Raw genomic sequence first — 15,086 nt, 5'->3', positions numbered from 1 at the left:
TGAATCAGACAGGCTTGTGGTCGCTGTCTCAAATCTGCAGCCGTGGATCGCAGAAGCGCTCAGCAACCATCGGGCTACTTCGGGATCAATCTTTATTTGTGACAGAGAATGGGATTGATTTGTCGGTTGTGTCTCTACCTGCCACAGACACAAACAGGTCCAGCAGCACGACCCGGGCAGCTTTCAGATACAGTATGATGCCTCCATGAGCACGAGGGGCGACGCTGCAAAACCCGTGCTCCGGGCTTCAAATTAATTCTTCAGTCATTTTCACATTGAACCCTGTCTATGCTAAAATGCATATCATTTTGTTTCAGCCTTAGCTGGAGAAAAAAAAGGAACAATTTCCCCCTTTAATGAAATGCACAAAAGCAGACGGGATATTTGCCATCCAAAATGTGCAGTGCATTCCTCTGTGTGTGTCATTGCGGTGTGTCGCACAAGCAAAGCGCATAAAGCTCAGGAAATTAAAGCTGTAAATAAAGGTTGGTCAGATAGTGGATCTCCTGACAGTTATGAGAGCTGAGCGGGCCGAGGCGCAGGCTGGACGCGTGCGGAGGGGCATGAAAAAACAAATCACGGTGATGAGCTCAAGGGCCCTGTTTGCATTTGGCTTCAGACATTCACACAGCAGTTATCTCCTCTCCTCATTTATCCTCTCATAGACTTGTTCACTTCTCATCGCCCGCTTTACCCTGGTACACCTTTGGCAGTTCCATTACAATAGATGTAGACGCAGACATATTTGTTCTATTAGCATATTTTACATCGTCTTTAGCATGTTTATTATTTAACTTGTTGAGAGCCCCACTACCTAATGATTATAGTATAGTTGAGTTGTATAGTACACACAAATCCTTAGATGCATCAAAGAAAGGAATACTACATTTACCGCTGCTCACATTCTCAGAGTATTGAAAAGTCTAGTCAATTATTTAAATCAAGGAAAACACATACATGTTTTTTTTTATCAAAATACATCTTGTTGGAAAGTTTGTCTATTCTGGGCATTGTTTCCTATTCAAGTCTGATTTGTGATCTTTTCCATGAGACGCTGTGTGTCTCGGATAAATCCTTGGCACCTTCGGGCAGATCTGTGTCAACTATGGAAGCAAAGCGGCAAGCAGCGGCAGAAAGCTCTTTTGGAAATGTATTACATTGATGGGGAAATACGGTGCCGGAATAACTCACATTTGAATGCAGACCACAAATTACGTGCCTTTTCACTGTATTAAGTGACTGTGTGGCTTTGTTCGGGAGTTCTGTAAACTTGGACGCAAACCTGGATACAGAAAGAGGAGCTGTTCCATGCCAGGTGACTTTTACTGTAGTGACAAACTCGATGTATATGAAGTGGTTTCAAAATGTGACTCATATAGTTATACGCCATAACTCACTTGGCAGCTGCACAAAAAAAAAGTGTTGAATTTATTATCCGTGTTGTATCCCTTGGAGGAAAAATAAAGCATAACTTCCTCTCGTGGAGGAAAGAAAAACAAAAGTGGGTGGAGGGATTATGTTGTTGGTGCGCATTTGCCATGTGGTAAAATTATAAGCTTGTTATAATAAAGACTTCAAAGAGCTCCAGAAACGCTCTTTATGTAGAGCTTAATGTAACTGGACTAACAAAGCTGAGACTCAATCAAAGCATGAGATAAAAAGGAAAAGAAATAAAGTCTAAGTCTGAATTAACAATTGCATTTGGTCTCGATCTTAATCCATTTTTTGCATTTCGCATGTATTTTAGTGTTAATTATAAATTCATGAGAAAATGTTTACTGCCACTACTGTGTAAATATAAAAAAATACTTATGTGGTGCACCTAAAAATATGTCACCACAGTGAACAATCAGAGGCGGGTAGTACTCAGTTATTTACTCGCTTGAGTAACTTTTTGAGTAACTGTGCTTCTTGGAGTTGTATTCATACAGTGCTTGCTATTTCTACTTGAGTAGTAGTATCATGAAGTATCTGTTCACTTACTTGAGTAAATAAAACTAGGTTTCAGATTGACATGAAAGTATGTACGTAGTTTGTGTTTCGTTATTTTTTATTTTTTTACTTATTTTTATGGAATTTTCTTTGGAAATACCAGGATTTTCTATTCATGTTATGTTCCTTTCTCATCTTTTATGTCACTACTGAAATTTAAATCAGACTTCTACTTTCAAACACTACAGTATCAGTGAACACAGTACTCAAGCAGCATTTTCTCTGAGTACTTGTTTTCTCATACTTCGACTAATAATTTGGGTCACTACTTTTTACTTCTACTCGAGTAAAATGATTTTAAAATAGCGTTACTCTTACTTGAGTAAAAGATTTGGCGACTCTATCCACCTCAGTGTACAATGATGTCATTATTGTAAATCGTGCCGTCCTGAATTCCCTTAACCTTGTGTTCTCTGCCATTTACAAACGCTGTATATACTGTACTTTATGCAAAGCAGGGAAAGCGCTGTACTCAGTCAAGGTGTATAGCAGGGCCAAAGTACACCCAGGATCTGGCAGTGGTTTTATTGCCATTGCTCTGAAGCAGATTTACGCAGGTGACGTCAGTGGCTGTGTGCCAGAGTTTCCTTTTTGGTGGCACACTGGGCCGGCCTCAGCGGGCCCTGCTCAAACTGTTGCTGCAGCGGTGCTCACTCTAAAATTCCCTTTCAGCTTCCAGGGTTTACCTCAGGGCACACAGCCTGCAGCCAGCATCACAGCCTTTTCTGAAGCCGCTAATGTTTAGTGATTTTAGCCCCCTGCAAATCTCATTTCATTACAGCATTAATGACTCTGATTCAATTACAGCTCACAGATATGTGCCTGTGTGAATTCTCTAAACAAAAATGAAGCGGCAATTAAAATGTAAATGTGGGTTAAAAGGCAAATTCATTTCAGCAATTCATACCATACTGTCTAATCACTCTATTGTATTTGCCTCCATACCAATAAATAAAACTATATTTTAAATGTTGATAACATCGCATTTACACGTAAAATCAGAGGCCGACATTGCTTAATAACACTATATTTGACCTTGCACCTGCTGATATCTTACTCCGTTAGGACAAAAACAAAGGAAGTTGGTATCTCTCTGTTGTTTTACACGTAAAAATAGATTTTGTTCTCCCAGTTCCTAAAACGAGTTCATGCGCCTGGACATGGAATGAGCTTGAAACGTTGTGATTCAGTCTTCAGACTTATCACACAGTCCTAAAGCCTCAGTCCTGCCCTCAAACCTCAACAAGGCAACGTGACTAAACAGGATCCACTACAACAATGCATGAGCCTAGGATATACTTATGGCTCACGACCGCAACAAGGAAGTTTATTCAGAACAGCACAGGCTGGGTGAACCATCTGCGGTCAAATATTTGCATTTTAAATACAATGGATTATTGCTTAAAACCTATACATCTAGAATGAACAAACTAATAATAATAATAATAATAGTTTTCACGGCGTTTTTGCAGACTGTTTCAAAATATTGGCAAGTGAAGTACTATTGCGTTGGCAGGAACAGGTTTAAGCTGTAAATGCTTTAGGCAATTTTGTTCACTGAAATACAAACTTTAACTGTTTGTGTGACAGTATCATCACTACTGAAGCCAGCATCATTTCTACATGATGAAATAAAAATCACAATTATAATAGCTGTCATCATGAAAATCCCTCATAAAAACTAAAAGCAATGATATAATATGAAATACTAAAGGTGTTAAATCATCAACTAAGCATTTGCACAGGCTAAGTATAATTTTCTCTAATGCTACAGAATAAAAAAAAAAAAGCATTTTATTACAGTAAAACAGAATTTTGTCTGTTTTGAACATCTAGTCACTCAGAGGAATCCTTATGTAAAACGTATTGTGAAGCTGTAGACCTATACTTCAAGGTTTACTTTACAAAACACACTCCTCTTCGTCATCACATTTACAGAACAATTAGCCCGGAGCCTATAAGATCTTGTTTGAAAGGGAACAGTTCAACAAGTACAGCGGTTGGGTGTGTAAGGTTAGAGCCTGTACACTTCTTAAAACTAAACAAATTCCACCCTTGTCAATTTTGATCTCATTATTACGATACTATTTAGCTGTACTTGTGTGTCATTGATTTATCTGTTCAACAAAGTGGGGATGAGAAAACAATGAAGTCAGTCTAGCACAAAGGGGAGAACTTTCAGAGCGCGGTGTTACATACTTTACACTTATTTTTGGAGCTGATTTTAAAAGCCTCTGATAAAAAAATCTTCTGGTCTCATTTGCTGCACGTCTCCAGCCATTAAGGCTTTTAAATCATAGCTAGGAGTAAGTGACACACTGGGATTTGCTCCAGGGGCTGCTCTGGAGTTTTAGCTGAGCACGCATTTCCCAAACTCAAGAAAAAGAAAAACAATGATGGATGACAAATAAAGAAGGGGAAGAAACCTTACAGCTAGGCTACATTTGGGCAACTAAAACACAAATCACATGTATTTAAGGGCAATATTATTTATGCAACGGGGCGCACAGCTACTTTTTTTATTCACTGACGTTGGGTAACTCGCAAAATGAGTTGAGCCTAATATTAATAACAGCATAATAGTCAGATTTGGACGGATCTTTTGTTTTGAGAGCGTAAAGACAGCCTGGAGATGTTGTTTTTTGAACTGCACGCTCTCCTTAAAGTCACAACACGCCGTGCCCACTGCAACAAAGACTTTGTACTTACACACAACTTAAGTCCAAAAGGGGAAAACGAGGAAAAGCCGCTGAAGCAACAAGTCTTTTTTTTTTTTTTTCCCCCTCCGCGATGTTCAAGGTGGTGGTCCGAAAATCCTCCGATAAAATCCCCGACAACTCCTGGATGAGTCCACACCAACTACGGAGAGCACAACAGAAGCGTATTGAACAGTCATGTCTCCAAAAAAAAAAAAAGGTTAAGTCCGTTTCCCTTTTAGTTCAGAGCTAACAACTACAGTGGCTTTCCTGCGTTAGCTCTCAGGGACCGGGGGGCTTTTTTTTTTTTTAATAGGGGATAACTGATCGGCTTCCCTCTCAAAAATGTCAAAAATGCCAAAGATTATCGCTTTGTCAAAATCAGGGGGTGTTCGAAGTGAGCACCCCCGTTGCGACAGCGATCACAAATCGGACATTTACTACAGTTGACGGCAGTATTAACACATGCTACGCCATGTGTGATAGTAGTAAACACGCAAAAGAAAAAGAAAGAAAGAAAAAGAAAGCTTGTTTTGTAGGACAACACAACAGTTTCACGAGCAGATGCCTCCAACTAAACTTACCTGTTACTGTTTTCTCTTTTTTTTTTTGAAAAATGCCCCCGTTACAAATGGGACGTTACAAATTATTACATGTTTTGTTTTAAGTTTTTTTTTCTCGGGTGTTTCTGGGCCAGTCGGGAAGGTGTAGGTGAATCGCTTCGCGCACTGTCAAAGATGCGAAGAATGCTCGGAATGAGAAGAGGAATGAAATGAACGCGAAGAGCGAGTTTGCGACGGGGGCGGGGACAGAGGTGGCGTCATCACGAGCTCCCGAGCACGGTAAGTCCAACAGCGAGACCGGGGCCACAGCGGCGCGAGCGGGGTAGGGTCTGTGTTAGGGACCGGGGACAGGGATCGGAGCAGGAGAGCAGGAGCGTCGACTGTGTGTGGCCTTCAGGGACACTGCGAAAATTTGACTTTGCATACTTTGTGATTTTATGTCAATCCCCAATCAAAGAACCGCAACCAGTTTCAGTTTTTATGTGTGTAATATGTCTGTACATATTACACATTTTTTCTTGTTTGGCTTTACCCAAACAAGCTTCTTGAGAAATGTGTCAAAACAGCGACAAAAAAGTGACGAAAATGCGATTTAAAAAAAAAAAAGCGATGAAAAAATGACCAAACCCCCCCACAAAAAGGCTACATTAAAGTGACAAAAAATGACAAAAAAGTGACAAAAACATGACAAAAGAGTGACAAAACATGACAAAAAAGTGATGAAAAGGTTAAAAAAAAAAAAAAAGGGCTGAGAAAAAAAGTGATAAAAACATGACAAAAAGAGTGATGAAATTGCGACAAAAAGGTGACTGCGTGATACATTTTTTTTTGAAAAAGTGACGATGACAACACAGCAATAATGCAAGGAAAAAGATCCGTTTAGATACAATTTGTAGCTTTGCTCAAATGAGACGTCACTCTGGCTATGGCTGTAAGCTTTTAGATTTGGGTTAACCTGCTATCTGCCAGTTTAGGGTTAGGGTTAGCATTTATACATATCAAAATCTTAAAGCATTGACTGGAGAGCTTACAGCCTATATTCCAAATGCAATTTGAAACCAAGACCTAGTTTCTAACAGTATGTGGAAGATCTGAGAGTGAAACATTTGCCGTTTCTAACCCTATCATAACCCTAACCCCTGACTCTAACCCTAACCCTTGCCCCCTGATCAGGGGGGCAGTAAGTAAGGTTAATGTACAATAGCATTTCAACTAGAGAAAAATTCTTCCTACTTGTTAATCGTACAAAAGGTTAAATCCTCTTCTGTGACTAGAAGCAAAACGTCCTCAACTTTACCAAAACCCAGTCCAGTCGATGATTGGACAGGGTTTTGATTGTACTGGGAGAGATGAATGATTTAACCTCATTTATCGCCCTCTGGATGAATGAGAGGCTTCACAAACATACTTAAGCTAATGCTTAGTTTGTGAGATTTGTTGGTTATTTGACACCTTTGATATTTGATACTACGTTATTTATTTTGGTCTGTATAAAAATCTGTGTATTTCTTTATGTCACAGCTATGATAATTATGATTTTTATTTCATTTTTAATGTAGAAATGATAGCCTACTGGCTGAAAACGTTGTTCAGCAACGATGGCACTGTCACACAAACAGTTAAAGTTTCATTTGAGTGAACAAAATTGCCTAAAGCATTTACAGCTTAAACCTGTTTCTGCCAACGCAATATTACTTGTTGCCACATCCTGTATTATTCACGAATATTCTGAAACAGTTTGTAAAAACACCGTGAAAGTATTATCATTAGGTGTTATACATTCTAGATTTATGAGTTTGAAGCAAAAAATCAGGATGAGCGCAAAATGTGGGTAGGTATTTTGTTTTTTATTAATCGGTTACAAAACAAAAAGTGGGGGAAACAACTGCTCAATAAAGTGTCATGTATATAAAATATCATATATTCTGCCACTGTCGCCTCCTACTACTAATTAATGCCAAGCCATTTTTCTATTAGGCTAAAATTTTCCTCCTGGGGTTACCACAGCACAACCACCACTTTACATATTTGGAATAAAAAAATATATGAATCCCATTTAATAGGTCATGGGGACAGTGTACACTTTCAGCCACAACCATTACAACTGTGCATTTACAAATACCTATACATTTGAATAACTTTAAAAAATATATATGTTACTGTGTATGTGTTCCCATTTTCAATATTGACAATAATGCCGTGTGTGCTCACATTGATCAAACTCCTATAAGGTTAGGGGAGGTGCTTTTGTAAGCACAGTTTTGCAGACACCAGGTGATAGAGCTCTGTCTGCACAAGCCAGTCATTAGAGACAGTGTGGTTTTTGTCACCATTCTTGTGATGGGCTGCCCTTCAGATCACATCTATCAGCAGCTGTTTTGCAACACGTCTGTGCGTGTTGAACCCAGATATATGAGTCTGTGCATCTAGATCAGACATGGGGGGTTAATTAAATTACAAATGAAGCTGAACTCTCTTCCCTCCTCTCTCTACTTCAACTTATATTGGTGGGTTGCAGGTTCATGGGATGATGTCACTGGACCCAGTGAGGGGCAGGAGCCAGTTTAACAGCATTGCACTTTCACAAGTCATATTTAAAAAGAAAATGTATGAATAACAAAAATGATATCAGTCTCCCTCGGGAGGTGTTCCAGGCATGTCCCATTGGGACAAGGCCTCGTGGAAGACCCAGGGCACGCTGGTGGGACTAGTCTCCGAGCTGGCCTGGTGTCGCCTCGGGGTTCCCCCAGAACAGCTGGAGGAGGTGTGCGTGGATCGAGAAGTCTGGGCATCTCTGAGACTGCTGCCTTTGCGACCCGGCCCCGGATAAAGCAGAAGAAAATGGATGGACGGATATCAGTCACTGGGTTCATGATCTCTCTGTACAAAAACCTCAAAAACAAAATAATTTTACCTCTATATAATATTATAGGCCTTTAGAACACTGTAATGTCACCTGCAACCCAGCAATTCACAAATTGTGGTCCACTCCAGGCTACAGCCCTTCAAGGACACCCTCCACCACACCACTGCCTTATTTTGAGAATAGGTTTTTGATTTAACACTGTTTGCACGGCGTACTCGAGAGAAGCCAAATTTTAATTTTCTGCATGTGGTCCACATGTGATGGAAGATAGACAATAGCGGACAAGCTGGCTTTGATCTTTGAAGGGCACAAAGTTTTACTGTCTCTATACACATAATACTCCTTTGTGTTCCTTTTCTTTCTTTCTTTCTTTCTTTTTAAGGCCAACTTTGGCAGAGTTCATGATATCTACTGCGTAGAGTTCAGAGGTGGGTAGCAGTACATTCATATTTGATTCGTTTACGTTTGATGTTTGACAAGGAAAGAAGAGCCCAAAATGCAGACTGCAATGAAACTGATTTAATGAAGATGAGTGAAAAAGTCCAAACAAGAAACTGACAAAAACCCCAAATAAAACAGGGGCAATGGAAAAAAAAATTCACAGACAGTGACACGAAGACAATGAACTGACCAAGAACAAGGGAAACACAGGGTTAGAAATACATGAGGGAATGATGTGCAGGTGAAACACATTGAGGCAGAAAATCACAAAGACCAAAATTTGGTCGGGACATTTAATGAACTCATGCATGTAAAAACAACTTGCCAGATTTTAGCCATGCGCTAATTTCCTTCCATCATCTCCCACTTGCACTCTCAAACATACTGGCCTATTGTACATGTTTTTAGTGGTAGGGGAAACCTACACAGACACAGGGAGAACATGCAAACCACACAGAAAGACCCCGTCCAGGCATCGAACCCGGGACCTTCTTTGTGTGAAGAGTGCTAACCATTGCACTACTGTGCCGTCTTCAGAGACAAAAGCTTTATGTTGACGTATGTTATGTATCAGAATTTTCATACTATTTTAACAAACATATTAAAACATTGATAAAACCTAAGCCTCAAGCCGTCAACCTGTTTGTGTAAAATCAATTTAAAGAGCAACTAACTAGAAGTAAATATTTATGGGTACTCTAACCCCATCTGCTAGAGATAACAGCCAAAGAAAGGCAAACTGTGGAAAAGTTAAGACATTAATAATATTAATATTCTCTTTATAATGTACTTGAGACGTACATGTGTTCAAAGAAGCTACTGTTTCACTTTCACTACAAATACAACTATTTACAACAGTCCCTCAATTAGTACAATAATATGCAGCCTGTAATAGCATCCCCTCATGGGACAGGACATCCCTGAAAAAATATACAGAAATCTTGGTGGGCCTTTATGGCTAGATAAAAGCTAAATGAAAAAGCAAATAATTCATGGAAAAGCGTTGTATAACTGTTCAAGCACCTCTCCATAAAATAATGTTTGGTATATGGGAACTATGTTTACATACACTATATACACATTTACTGACAAGTACCAGGAAATATGACCATATTAGTCCAGTGCTCCGGTCTCTGCACTGGCTTCCTGTAACTCAGAGAATAGAATTTAAAACAGCTCTGCTTGTGTACAAGTCTTTTCATGGTTTAGCATCAAAGTACATCTCTGACGTGAGCCGTATGAACCATCCCGGGCCTTGAGAACTTCAGGGAGGGGTCTCCTGGTGGTTCCCAGAGTCAATAATAAACAAAGTGAGGCTGCGTTTCATGCAGCTAAAACCAGGAAAAGTCTTCATGAGGATGTGAGACAGGCCTCAACTCTGACAATTCAAATCCAGGCTGAAAACAGTTATTTTTACCCACGCATATATGACAACTGAAAGTATTTTATCTGCACTTATCTGTTTTCGTGTCATTTTATGCAACTGTGAAGCACTTTGAATTGCCTTGTGTATGAATTGTGCGCTACAAATAACACATATGCATTTTTTTTCTCACTTTTTTAGGTAAATTAGAATTTTCGAAATTATTTCTATTTGCTAAATGCCAGAAGAATGAGAGACAGAATTTTCTACACGGTTTTATTTTACTTTTTTACAAAGCCAAAGTTTTACATGTACATTTCATTAATATTTGGTAGCATGGCTGTATAACTTGGGTCAAACGTTTTGGATTTCCTCCCACAAGCTTCTCACAATAGTTGGCAAGAATTTTGGTCCATTCGTCCAAACAGAACTGGTGTAACTGAGACACAATTGTCGGCCACCCTGGTACACCTGCCTTTTCAGCTCTGCCCATACATTTTCAACTGGATTGAAATCAGGACTTTGTGGTGGTCACTTCAAACATTGACTTGTTATCCTTAAGCCACTTTGCAACCAGTTTGGCCGTTTGCTTTGGGTCATTGTCCATTTGGAAGACCCAGGGATCTGCTGTAGCCACTCCTCCAGTTTGGGGATCACTGCCCCAAGTGCTCCAGTGACCACGGGCACCACTGATGCCACCCTCCTGGTCTTCTCCAGCGGTTCTCTGAGCCACCTGGCATTTCTCTAGTTTCTCATGTTCCTTTTTCCTGATGTTGCAGTCACTTGGTATTGATATGTCAACGTCTTTCCTCTGCTCTTTGTCCAACACAATGTCCGTCGAATCGCAATTACCATTCTGTCCGTCTGTATGGAACCCCCACAGGATCTTGGCCCTGTCATTCTCGATCACCTTTGGAGATGTTTCTGCACAGATGCTCCGATGTACAGATGCTCTTTCATCTCAGTTTGTTTGAGTCCAAGTCCAACAATGCACTCTATCTCCTGTTATAGGACTCTGTTCCTTCAAGTTGCTCAGACCCTTGATTGTGCTTTTGTCCATAAAAAATGCCAGTTGGATCTATTGGTCGAAAGCGTGTGTGCAGGCTCATGTGATATGAATGCTGAGGTATAAAGACATAATGCTGAGTGTAATTTTATCTAATAGCTGGAAATGTGCCTGTTGAACATCTATGTGTATGATGAGTGATTATAGGTGACCATTTTCTGCTTTATGGCCATGGTCCTGTGCTTTTACTGATGATAGTGGCCGAGCACAATGGGCTATTGAAATTCATTGTCAGAACTCAGGTTTAAATATCACAAGACCACAGTGTTAAAAAATACAATAAAATCAGGACTGAGTGATGTGGTCAGGACTAACCTGATATGGAGTTTCATCATCAACCTTTGCAGACCAAAATACATAGTACCTTTTCAGTAGATTTCTTTTTTTTTTTTTTAAAGCAAAATCGTATATGCTATTGTTCACAAAATTGGATCTCTTAAAATGTTATCATCATACAAGGAAATATGCACAAATACCTTTTTGCTGCTCAAAGCCTGGAAGATGAAGAATCCGGTGTGTAACAATATTGTTATCTATCATATAGTATAACCAAAAGCATAATTCTGGTCTAAAGCTATTTCAAATTGAAAGGGTTGCTTCAACGGTATCAAACATAAAACCCATATAAATCATTATGTGGCTCACTGCACATACGTAAGTGAGAGTATAGCTTTGATTTGTATATAATAAATCAAATCAAAGTCATGTGGGCATCAAATGAGGTGTCCAGTAACTGGGTTTGAAGGATTGTTCATAAAATCAAAAGAAAAATCTGCAAGGACAGCGTGTTTGTATAAGTGAATGCTTTTCACATGGGTCATGCTCCATTACTGCAATGTTCATGACAGCATTTCAGATATTTCACTAGCATACTTATTGTGAATTTTGGAGGAGGACTGAGGGAAATTCTGTTCAGACTCAGATCAGTCTAATGTTACAGAGGTGATGATCGCTACATAACTGACTTGTGAAGCTGTATAGAATGTGAGGTGTCTGACAGAGGAAGTTATTAGAATAAAACATGGGATGAAATACAAAGAGCAGTGAGATGCTGCATCTGATCACAATACTGTACGTCAGGTGGACTTGAAAACCTTCTGGATAATGTGTAAATGAAGTGGTCTTGCATACAATGTGCATTACTTTGTGCATTACTGTGAGCAACACTATTGAACTTTCACAATCAAGCATGATTTACAAATGAAGTGGTCCACAAAGTTAATGTGATTGACCCAGGGATTGTGCAGCTTGTCTTTCTGGTCGGCTGTTGTGATAAAGAACGTTTTTCATGCACCACAATTTTGATGGATATTACAGAAACTGGTTAAATATTTAATTAGTTATAAGCAAGTCAACATACAAATGTGCACATCTGTTCCTAAAATAAGCAATGCACAGTCTATAGAGAGGAAGTTTAATTAAACGTACAGTAATAGTCTAGGAAAGACTTTTCTGATAGGCTCACAAAAAGCATGGTATTTGACAAATATTCAAGGCTCAAAAAAACAAAATAATACAAAATCCTTTCCAATGTCAGAGTGAATTCACAGCAATGCAATTAAGGGTAGCATATTTAACATAAATGAGCAGGCAAAGACCCATGCTTGATGGAATTTTTCGGGAAGAATGAAATAAAAAGAAATATGTGAAGGATGTTGGCTAGGCTGAAGGCTGCCTTGTTTGCACTCATTGATTGACTTTTTCAAAATGTAATTTCACTGGTTTGTGTTATAATACACACACACACACACACACACACACACACACACACACACACACACACACACACCAGCATGCACCTGTCGGCATATGATTTGTTCAAGGATTTTTTGAATTCTTTCACTTTTCTGAATTCTTTTAGAAAAAGAACATTGAAGCGTGTGAGAATGTGGTATTTATGCAGGCGGAATTCACTAAAGCCATTGCAAAGACTGTGGCCGAATCATAGTTGTTCAATGGACCCTTCAAAGTTTATTTAGTCACATGCAGTATCTATGTACATGTTTATTGTTACACCGCCATATGGACAATGTAAATGTCAAATATTGAAATCTTTGCAATAGGAATGAAGCTGGAGGAAATGCGGCACAAAACACAATTTGACGTTGCGTTCCCTTAATCCTGCTTCAAATTGGTGATTTGTGCAAAACTGTCTAAATAATGGCCTTATATTTTTAGATGCAAGTGTGTTTTTTCATCAACTTTCACAGCGCCTGTAATTTCACTTCAATTTCATCTCCTGATTGCTCTGTTCGGTGCTAATCCTTGCAATAGGCTTCTGAACAGGTTATTTTGTTTGTACGCTTTAAGAAGTGTGCTACTTGCAAGTATAAATTCTACTGGTTCAAAAAGACAACGAAATTGCCAATTAATGATAATTAAACTGTTGGTATGTTTAGTACTTTACAGCCGAGGAGATGGAGAAACACAGCCACAATTCTATTATACTTTTTCATTTTTGTAGAATTATGTAGAGATATTTTGCTGCTTTGATCGTCATATACATAATAAGTAGTTGTGCATATATTTGTCCTTTTCCCCAACATGTTTGTGATGATTGGTTATTTGTAAAAATGTATTTCCATAGTTGTACTGTATAGTTGTGAATTGCATTATATTGAAACTGCATTTTCTGAGTATTGTTATCTCCTATATTGCAGGTATAATAGAACACCAGCTTTGTCAGTAGTGCAGATGAAGAAAGTATTTAGACTGGTGCTGCTGTTTTTTTGCAGGGACTGGTATAATCAATGCGAGTGTGTCCCTCAGCTCTAAGTGCATTCCTGAGGAGCAGAGGACAAAACCAGGACACTATCCTCTTCTGCGGGATCACTCAGGAGGAGCCAGAAATTCCTCTAAATGGGGACAAAGGGGCAGAAAACAAACAAATACAGAAAATGTTCTTTTGTGAGGAAAAAGTTACAAAGGTTAAAAATGTCTATCATTCAGAAAGTCTTCGAGGTCAAAGCAGCACTAAGATGCTGCTATTGCTCTTTGTACAACACTGTATGTTACAAATATATAAGCATTTAATGATCACACAACTATAAGCATGCAACTACCGTATAAGCACCCAAACTTGTTTCAACAGTGGATTAAGTCCAAAGGGTTAGGTTTCTGATGAAAACTGTGTAATAGTAATACACAGTAAATACATTTGATAGTGTCTCGGCTTCCCTTTTGTTTTAAATGTCTCTGTTCATGTGAGTTGTTCAGCGATGATGATTTTTTTTTTAAACGTAAAACTTTTTTGTTTATATCTAGTATGACTTTTCCCTCTGACCAGGCATGGTTCCAGGGACCCCTGAAATCCACGGCGCCCCCCAGGTTAACCACTGATCCAGAGCATTAAATCTACTGCTTTTGCTGCCAATGAATGAATGGAGAATGAAATACATCTAATACTAAATGTCATGCCATTCACATACGCTGAGCCAGTTTTAGTCACCTGTTAGGCCAGTTACACACCTAACATTGTTTGTTATTGACAAGATATGAGAACATGCAGACAATCACCTTTACCTGTCAGTCCTCAAGGATCACCTACACACTCATCAAACAAGTCTTTGACGAGAGAAAAAGCACAAGAAACAGTGGGATGAAAAAGTTTTATGAAGGTTTCCAGGATTATTGTACAACACTATTAGCATAAACTGCCATAATAAAACAAACGTAGTCATTGAATACAATATTGCGTAGGCTTATTCTTTTTTTTCTATTTATGTATTTTACACATTCATACAATAAAATACATTTTCAGTTGTAAAGTGCGTGGAAGACACTGTTTTAAAGTAATTTGTCTATAACGAAGAAGCAAATACAGCATCTTCTTGTCAGAGGTTTTGTTGTTGACATGAACATATGGCAAGAAATGCACAATATCCAGCAATATCAGAGACTGGTTGACCATTTCTTTTGTCTGTGGTAGATCCTTTGGTTAATTACCGGCACGTACTGTACTCAATTCTTTTTAAAATCCTGGCGTCCTGCATTACGAAAAACGAACAGTAGGTGGCAGAAGAGTACAGCTAATACAGCATCTTATAATGAACAAAAACACGTAAAAATGTTGTTTAAAAAAAAAAAGTTATATTATTAA

General features: G+C 38.9%; 1 protein-coding gene across 1 annotated transcript in view; it reads right to left on the bottom strand.

Annotated features, from left to right (window-relative positions):
* The window catches only part of tead1b (TEA domain family member 1b), a 31,844-nt gene extending 26,997 nt beyond the window's left edge, over positions 1–4,847 (bottom strand). The window contains exon 1 of the mRNA XM_079555944.1: positions 4,704–4,847. The gene's annotated coding sequence lies outside the window, so the exon portion shown is untranslated. The remainder of the gene's footprint in view (positions 1–4,703) is intronic.
* Between the last annotated feature and the right edge of the window lie 10,239 nt (positions 4,848–15,086).

The sequence above is a fragment of the Gobius niger genome (assembly GCF_951799975.1).
Source record: "Gobius niger genome assembly, chromosome: 4".
NCBI lineage: Eukaryota > Metazoa > Chordata > Actinopteri > Gobiiformes > Gobiidae > Gobius > Gobius niger.
The sequence above is the reverse complement of the archived record's forward strand: the minus strand, read 5'-3'. Positions and strand labels throughout refer to the sequence as shown.